Source organism: Aquarana catesbeiana, linkage group LG03 (assembly GCF_042186555.1).
Source record: "Aquarana catesbeiana isolate 2022-GZ linkage group LG03, ASM4218655v1, whole genome shotgun sequence".
NCBI classification, from domain to species: domain Eukaryota; kingdom Metazoa; phylum Chordata; class Amphibia; order Anura; family Ranidae; genus Aquarana; species Aquarana catesbeiana.
The window spans coordinates 670,525,413-670,534,285 of NC_133326.1; positions in this window are offsets into that span (position 1 = coordinate 670,525,413).

The window sequence follows — 8,873 nt, forward strand, 5'->3', positions numbered from 1 at the left end:
AATTTTATATGTGATTATTACAAATATTGCTGTCCTCAATACTATGTAGTCATTTTAGATCTTGACATAGGTTTTTAGCTACAGTATCTCACAAAAGTGAGTATACCCCTCACATATTTGTAAATATTTGATTATATCTTTTCATGTGACAACACTGAAGAAATGACACTTTGCTACAATGTAAAGTAGTGAGTGTACAGCTTGTATAACAGTGTAAATTTGCTGTCCCCTCAAAATAACTCAACACACAGCCATTAATGTCTAAACCGCTGGCAACAAAAGTGAGTACATCCCTAAGTGAAAATGTCCAAATTTGGCCCAAAGTGTCAATTTTGTGTGCCCACCATTATTTTCCAGCACTGCCTTAACCCTCTTGGGAATGTTGTTCACCAGAGCTTCACAGGTTGCCACTGGAGTCTTCTTCCACTCCTCCATGATGACATCATGAAGCTGGTGAATGTTAGAGACCTTACGCTCCTCCACCTTCCGTTTGAGGATGCCCCACAGATGCTCAATAGGGTTTAGGTCTGGAGACATGCTTGGCCAGTCCATCACCTTTACCCTCAGCTTCTTTAGCAAGGCAGTGATCATCTTGGAGGTGTGTTTGGGGTTGTTATCATGTTGGAATACTGCCCTGCGGCCCAGTCTCCGAAGAGAGGGGATCATACTCTGCTTCAGTATGTCACAGTACATGTTGGCATTCATGGTTCCCTCAATGAACTGTAGCTCCCGAGTGCCGATAGCACTCATGCAGCCCCAGACCATGACACTCCCACCATCATGCTTGACTGTAGGCAAGACACACTTGTCTTTGTACTCCTCAGCTGGTTGCCGCCACACACGCTTGACACCATCTGAGCCAAATAAGTTTATCTTGGTCTCATCCGACCACAGGACATGCAGCAATGCTGGCAGCACTCATACATCTATTTCCCAAAGACAACCTCTGGATATGACGCTGAGCACGTGCACTCAACTTCTTTGGTCGACCATGGAGAGGCCTGTTCTGAATGGAACCTGTCCTGTTAAAGCACTGTATGATCTTGGCCACCGTGCTGCAGCTCAGTTTCAGGGTCTTGGCAGTCTTCTTATGGCCTAGGCCATCTTTATGTAAAGCAACAATTCTTTTTTTTCAGATCCTCAAAGAGTTTTTTGCCATGAGGTGTTATGTTGAACTTCCAGTGACCAGTATGAGAGAGTGAGAGCGATAACACCAAATTTAACACACCTGCTCTCCATTCACACCTGAGACCTTGTAACACTAACGAGTCACATGACAACGGGGAGGGAAAATGGCTAATTGGGCCCAATTTGGACATTTACACTTAGGGGTGTACTCACTTTTGTTGCCAGCAGTTTAGACATTAATGGCTGTCTGTTGAGTTATTTTCAGGGGATAGCAAATTTACACTGTTATACAAGCTGTACACTCACTACTTTACATTGTATCAGAGTGTAATTTCTTCAGTGTTGTCACATGAAAAGATATAATAAAATATTTACAAAAATGTGAGGGGTGTACTAACTTTTGTGAGATACTGTATATGATTGTGATACAGTAAATATGTATTTTGTATGGGCCTTAGCCATTTATTTTATTAATTGCACTATAATTAAGGATTTCTTTATTTTTTAATGACACGGTCCTATTACAATAGTTTTATATTTATTTTATGTTGTTAGGGTCTTCATTTTAGGTTAAACTGTTTTTTCAGCAGCAAGGCTTTCCTGTAAAAAAAAAAAAGATAGTAGGCTTTTGTTTAAGTGGATATTATTTGGGGGGTTTTCATTGATTTTGGGACAATATTGATTTTTATAGAATGTTGATAGGGCTTCTTTTTTTTTTTTTTTGCTGCAAGACTTCACTTTAACTGCTTCCCTACTGGCCACAGTATACATAGGTCATGGTAAAGAAGTGGTTATACTGGGATCATGGTTGAGGCTACAGCCATGATCCCAGTATAATTTTTTTTTAAGCCGGTGATTCCTTTCATATAAAAGTAATCCAAGCAGCTAGGCAGCCGCTGGAATACTTTTACAGGTGTTGAAAGGGGGTCCCACCCCCCTCCTGCTGCCGCCTCCATTAGGCTTTCCTGAGCGTTCGAGAACCCCGATAACGATGCGGCTGGCAGCATCCAGGTCCAGACTTCTATTGAAAGGAACTGAAGTTGTTCCTTCCACTATGTGACTTCAGAACCTGGAAGCAAAGACTTTTTTGTCAGTTTCAGGTCTTTGTTTACTGGCTGCATGGCGGTCAGTGAAGCAGCCAATCAGACTGATCTGTGTCTGATAGGCTGCAGAGTACTTGTCACTAGGGATGAGCTTCGTGTTCGAGTCGAACCCATGTTCGACTCGAACATCGGCTGTTCGATCGTTCGCCGAATTGCGAACGTTATGGGCCGTTCGCGCTAAATTCGTGTGGCGCGTCACGGCCCATAATTCACTGCGGCATCGCAGTGCATTGCTGGCTGATGATTGGCCAAGCATGCACTATGACCCGCATGCTTGGCCAATCACAGCGCCGTCAGTAGAGAGAGCTGTAATTGGCCAAAGCCAGGGTGGCTTTGGCCAATTATGGCTCAGGGGATTTAGTACACACCCCACACTATATAAGGCCGCCTGCACGGCGGCCCTGTGTAGTGTGTGTTCCGGTGTGCTGAGAGATAGAGAGAGAGAGAGACAGTGTCATTTGATTTGAGTTAGATAGATTAGGCAGAACAGTCAGTCAGTTAGCTGCACTTACAGTGTATTGTGTATATATATGCATCCCAGGTGTTGCATATATATATATACACTGTATTCAGTTTAGCTAGATCCGTTCCTGTTATCTTCTATCTAGACTATTTACATTTAATGCAGTGCGTCCTGCTCACAGTGTTCAGCTAGATCCGTTCCTGCTATTTACATTTAGTGCAGTGCGTCCTGCTCACAGTGTTCAGCTAGATCCGTTCCTGTTATCTTCTAGACTATTTACATTTAGTGCAGTGCGTCCTGCTCACAGTGTTCAGCTAGATCCGTTCCTGCAATTTACATTTAGTGCAGTGCGTCCTGCTCACAGTGTTCAGCTAGATCCGTTCCTGCTATTTACATTTAGTGCAGTGCGTCCTGCTCACAGTGTTCAGCTAGATCCGTTCCTGCTATTTACATTTAGTGCAGTGCGTCCTGCTCACAGTGTTCAGCTAGATCCGTTCCTGTTATTTACATTTAGTGCAGTGCGTCCTGCTCACAGTGTTCAGCTAGATCCGTTCCTGCAATTTACATTTAGTGCAGTGCGTCCTGCTCACAGTGTTCAGCTAGATCCGTTCCTGCTATTTACATTTAGTGCAGTGCGTCCTGCTCACAGTGTTCAGCTAGATCCGTTCCTGCTATTTACATTTAGTGCAGTGCGTCCTGCTCACAGTGTTCAGCTAGATCCGTTCCTGCTATTTACATTTAGTGCAGTGCGTCCTGCTCACAGTGTTCAGCTAGATCCGTTCCTGTTATTTACATTTAGTGCAGTGCGTCCTGCTCACAGTGTTCAGCTAGATCCGTTCCTGCTATTTACATTTAGTGCAGTGCGTCCTGCTCACAGTGTTCAGCTAGATCCGTTCCTGCAATTTACATTTAGTGCAGTGCGTCCTGCTCACAGTGTTCAGCTAGATCCGTTCCTGCTATTTACATTTAGTGCAGTGCGTCCTGCTCACAGTGTTCAGCTAGATCCGTTCCTGTTATCTTCTAGACTATTTACATTTAGTGCAGTGCGTCCTGCTCACAGTGTTCAGCTAGATCCGTTCCTGCAATTTACATTTAGTGCAGTGCTTCCTGCTCACAGTGTTCAGCTAGATCCGTTCCTGCTATTTACATTTAGTGCAGTGCGTCCTGCTCACAGTGTTCAGCTAGATCCGTTCCTGCTATTTACATTTAGTGCAGTGCGTCCTGCTCACAGTGTTCAGCTAGATCCGTTCCTGTTATTTACATTTAGTGCAGTGCGTCCTGCTCACAGTGTTCAGCTAGATCCGTTCCTGCTATTTACATTTAGTGCAGTGCGTCCTGCTCACAGTGTTCAGCTAGATCCGTTCCTGCTATTTACATTTAGTGCAGTGCGTCCTGCTCACAGTGTTCAGCTAGATCCGTTCCTGCTATTTACATTTAGTGCAGTGCGTCCTGCTCACAGTGTTCAGCTAGATCCGTTCCTGTTATCTTCCTACTGACAGGCAGGCTTGTCTGGTTACAGTATATAAAGCTACCTGAAGAAAATTACAGGTGTTCTATTTGATCCTATTAGTACCACGGTCAGGCAGCTAGACTATTTACATTTAGTACAGTGCGTCCTGCTCACAGTGTTCAGCTAGATCCGTTCCTGTTATCTTCCTACTGACAGGCAGGCTTGTCTGGTTACAGTATATAAAGCTACTTGAAGAAAATTACAGGTGTTCTATCCCAGCTTAGTGCAGCTACAGGCCATTAGTATGTCTGGAAGGCCAAGAAGGAGAGGCAGACAGTCACAAGCCAATAAGAGAGGGCAAGCAGGCTCTGTGTCTAGTGCTGGTCGTGGAGACGGTGCATCCTCATCAGCACGTGGCCATGGGACACGCTTGGCCTTTTTTTCGGCAGCTGGCCGTGTTGAGCCGCAACATGCGGAAGACTTGGTCGAGTGGATGACCAAGCCGTCCTCATCCTCCTCATCCTCTCTCACCCATGCCCAGGGTGCTTTGTCTGGCAAAGCAGCGGCCTCTTCCCTCAGCTCAATGTCATCAGTGACTCCTTCCCTAGCTCCACCATGTCCTCATGAGGATTCCCTCGAACTGTTTGACCACAGTGTTGGGTACATGCTCCAGGAGGATGCCCAGCGTTTGGAAGGCTCTGATGACGATACTGAGCTCGATGAAGGCAGTAACATGAGCACGGACAGAGGGGGTGCCCAAGAAGGACAGCAATCTGGCAGTCATGCTCCCCCTGCTGCAGCATACTGCCAGGTTTGCTCCAGTGATGAGGAGGGAGGGGATGATGAGGTCACTGACTCAACGTGGGTGCCTGATAGGAGAGAGGAGGAGGAGGAGGAGGAGGAGGAGGAGGAGGAGGCGGCGGCACATCACCAACGAGGCAGGATGCCCTCCAGGGGCCAGCCTAAGGGCAGCACATTGACTGCATCACACCCCAAAGCTCCACATGTGCAGGGCGCTGCAGTCTCTGCGCGTTATTCAAAAAGTTCTTTGGTGTGGGCCTTTTTTGAGATGAGTGCATCAGATCGCACCGCTGCTATTTGCAACATATGTCTCAAGCGTATCTCGCGTGGCCAAAACATCTCCCGCTTGGGTACCACATGCTTGACCAGACATATGTTGACCTGCCATGCAGTTCGTTGGCAAGCGTATCTAAAAGACCCACACCAAAGAACAAAGAGGATCTCTCCTTGCTCCTCATCAGCTGAGATTTCCAACCCCACTAGACCTTCAGTCCTCTCTGAGACCTGCAGTGAGAGGAATGAAGGTGTAGAATTAGGTGTGTCACAGCCAAGTACTTGTGGGCAATCTGCTTTTGGTACACCGACGTCAGATTGTACCAGGCAAATTTCCCTGCCCCAGCTGCTGCACCGCCGAAAGAAGTTTGCTCCCAGCCATCCACATGCCCAGCGGTTGAATGCTAGCTTGGCAAAATTGCTAGCACTTCAACTGCTGCCTTTTCAGTTGGTAGACTCTGCCCCCTTCCGTGAGTTTGTGGAATGTGCGGTTCCTCAGTGGCAGGTACCCAAACGCCACTTTTTCTCACGGAAGGCGATTCCGGCTCTCTACCGGCATGTGGAAGGCAATGTCCATGCCTCGCTGGACAGGGCGGTCAGCGGTAAGGTGCATATTACCGCTGACTCATGGTCCAGCAGGCATGGACAGGGACGTTACCTAAGTTTCACGGCGCATTGGGTGACTCTGCTGGCAGCTGGGAAGGATGCAGGACAAGATGCAGTAGTGTTGGAGGTTGTTCCGCCACCACGCCTCCAAAATGCTGATTGTGACACACCTCTCTCCTCCACCCCCTCCTCTTCTTCTTCCTCTATGGCCTCTTCCTCGGAACCAGCGGTGCTCCGTAGGCGTTCAAGGGGCTACGCAAGTACGCAGGCCAAAAGATGCCATGCGGTGCTTGAGCTGGTGTGCTTGGGGGACAGGAGCCACACTGGGGCAGAGGTTTTGTCAGCTCTGCAGGGGCAGGTTCAGAGGTGGTTGACGCCACGCCAACTTAAGGCAGGAATGGTGGTTTGCGACAATGGCACCAACCTCCTCTCTGCCCTCCGACAGAGACAAATGACCCATGTGCCCTGTTTGGCTCACGTCCTTAACTTGGTGGTGCAGCGGTTCTTGGGCAGGTACCCGGGCTTACAGGATGTCCTGAGGCAGGCCAGGAAAGTCTGTGTGCATTTCCGCCGGTCATATAATGCCAGTGCTCGGCTGACGGACCTCCAAAAGGAGTTTAACCTGCCCAAGAACCGCCTAATCTGTGACATGCCCACCAGGTGGAACTCAACGTTGGCCATGCTGCAGCGGCTGCACACGCAGCAGAGGGCCATCAATGAGTACCTGTGCGACTATGGCACCAGGACAGGGTCAGGGGAGCTTGGTTTTTTTTCCCCACGCCAGTGGGCCATGATCAGGGATGCATGCACTGTCCTGTCACCATTCGAGGAGGCCACGAGGATGGTGAGCAGTGACAGTGCATGCATCAGTGACACTGTCCCCCTTGTCCACCTGTTGGAGCACACGCTGCGTGGAATAATGGACAGGGCACTTGAGGCAGAACAGAGGCAGGAAGAGGAGGACTTCCTTAGCTCTCAAGGCCCCCTTTATCCAGACAGTGTTCCTGCGTGCCCGCCGATCACACAGGAAGAGGACGAGGAGGAAGAGGAGGAGGAGGAAGATTGTGTCAGTATGGAGGTGGAGCCTGGCACTCAGCATCAGCAGCAGTCTTTAAGGGATCAGTCCCAAGAAACACATGGACTTGTACGTGGCTGGGAGGAGGTGGCTGCGGACCATGTCGTTCTTAGTGACCCAGAGGACTCCGGACCGAATGCCTCAGCAAACCTACGCTGCATGGCCTCCCTGATCCTGCAAAGCCTGCGTAAGGATCCTCGTATTCGTGGTATCAAGGAGAAGGACCAATACTGGCTGGCAACCCTCCTTGATCCACGTTACAAGGGTAAGGTTGCGGACCTTATCTTGCCATCGCAGAGGGAGCAGAGGATGAAACATCTTCGGGAGGCCTTGCAGAAAGGTCTGTGCAACGCGTTCCCAGAGACTGGGAAGTTACAAACTCCTGTTTCTGGACAACGTGTTGCTGAGGCTTCGGTCAGTCAAAGAAGGAGCGGTGGAGAAGGTGGCCGTCTGACCGATGCGTTCAGACAATTTTTTGGTCCGCAGCCCCAAGGTATGATCGGTTCCAGCAACCATCGCCAGCGTCTGTTTTACATGGTGCAGGAATACCTAGGGGCAAGATCAGACTTGGACACCTTTCCCACCGAAAATCCTCTGGGTTACTGGGTCTTGAGGATGGATCACTGGCCAGAGCTTGCACAGTATGCAATTGAGCTACTGGCCTGTCCTGCATCCAGCGTTCTTTCGGAACGCACATTCAGTGCTGCTGGAGGCGTGGTAACCGATCACAGGGTGCGTCTGTCCACCGACTCGGTCGATCGGCTGACCTTCATAAAAATGAATGAGTCTTGGATCACCACCAGCTACCAAGCACCTGATGCTGATGTAACCGAATAATTTTTTTTGAAATCTCAGATCCCTTCAAAGACTGCCTATGCTGATGCTGAGTGACTATCCCTGAGTAATTATCCTCTTCCTCCTCAATCATCACGCTGATAGCTTGTAAGAACATTTTTGGTTCTGGGCGCCACCACCAGTGCCTAAGGCACAATTTTTCAGCCCCTGTTTAACAGGGGCGTGTAATTACAATTTTTGATGTAATACTTTGCAGCAGGGCTCGTTCCTGCATTCCAACTAGAGTGTCTGTGAGGGGTTGCAGTGTTGTGGCACCAGCACCAGTGCCTAAGGCCCAATTTTTCTGCCCCTGTCTAACAGGGGCGTGTAATTACAATTTTTGATGCAATACTTTGCAGCAGGGCTCGTTCCTGCGTTCCAACTAGAGTGTCTGTGAGGGGTTGCAGTGTTGTGGCACCAGCACCAGTGCCTAAGGCCCAATTTTTCTGCCCCTGTCTAACGGGGGCGTGTAATTACAATTTTTGATGCAATACTTTGCAGCAGGGCTCGTTCCTGCGTTCCAACTAGAGTGTCTGTGAGGGGTTGCAGTGTTGTGGCACCAGCACCAGTGCCTAAGGCCCAATTTTTCTGCCCCTGTCTAACAGGGGCGTGTAATTACAATTTTTGAAGCAATACTTTGCAGCAGGGCTCGTTCCTGCGTTCCAACTAGAGTGTCTGTGAGGGGTTGCAGTGTTGTGGCACCAGCACCAGTGCCTAAGGCCCAATTTTTCTGCCCCTGTCTAACAGGGGCGTGTAATTACAATTTTTGAAGCAATACTTTGCAGCAGGGCTCATTCCTGCGTTCCAACTAGAGTGTCTGTGAGGGGTTGCAGTGTTGTGGCACCAGCACCAGTGCCTAAGGCCTAATTTTTCAGCTCCTGTTCAACAGGGGCATGTAATTACAATTCTTGATCTAATATTTCACAGCAGGGCCCTGTGAGGGCTTACAGTGTTGTGGCCACAGCAATACCTAAGGCCCAAATTTCTGCTGAGTGTATAGGGCAGGACCCTACTTTCAAACATCTAACTTACAAATGACTCCTACTTGCAAACGGAAGGAGACAACAGGAAGTGAGATGAAATCTACCCCTAGGAAGGGAAATTCTCTCCTGTAAGAGTTAATATGGGAAAACAATTTCT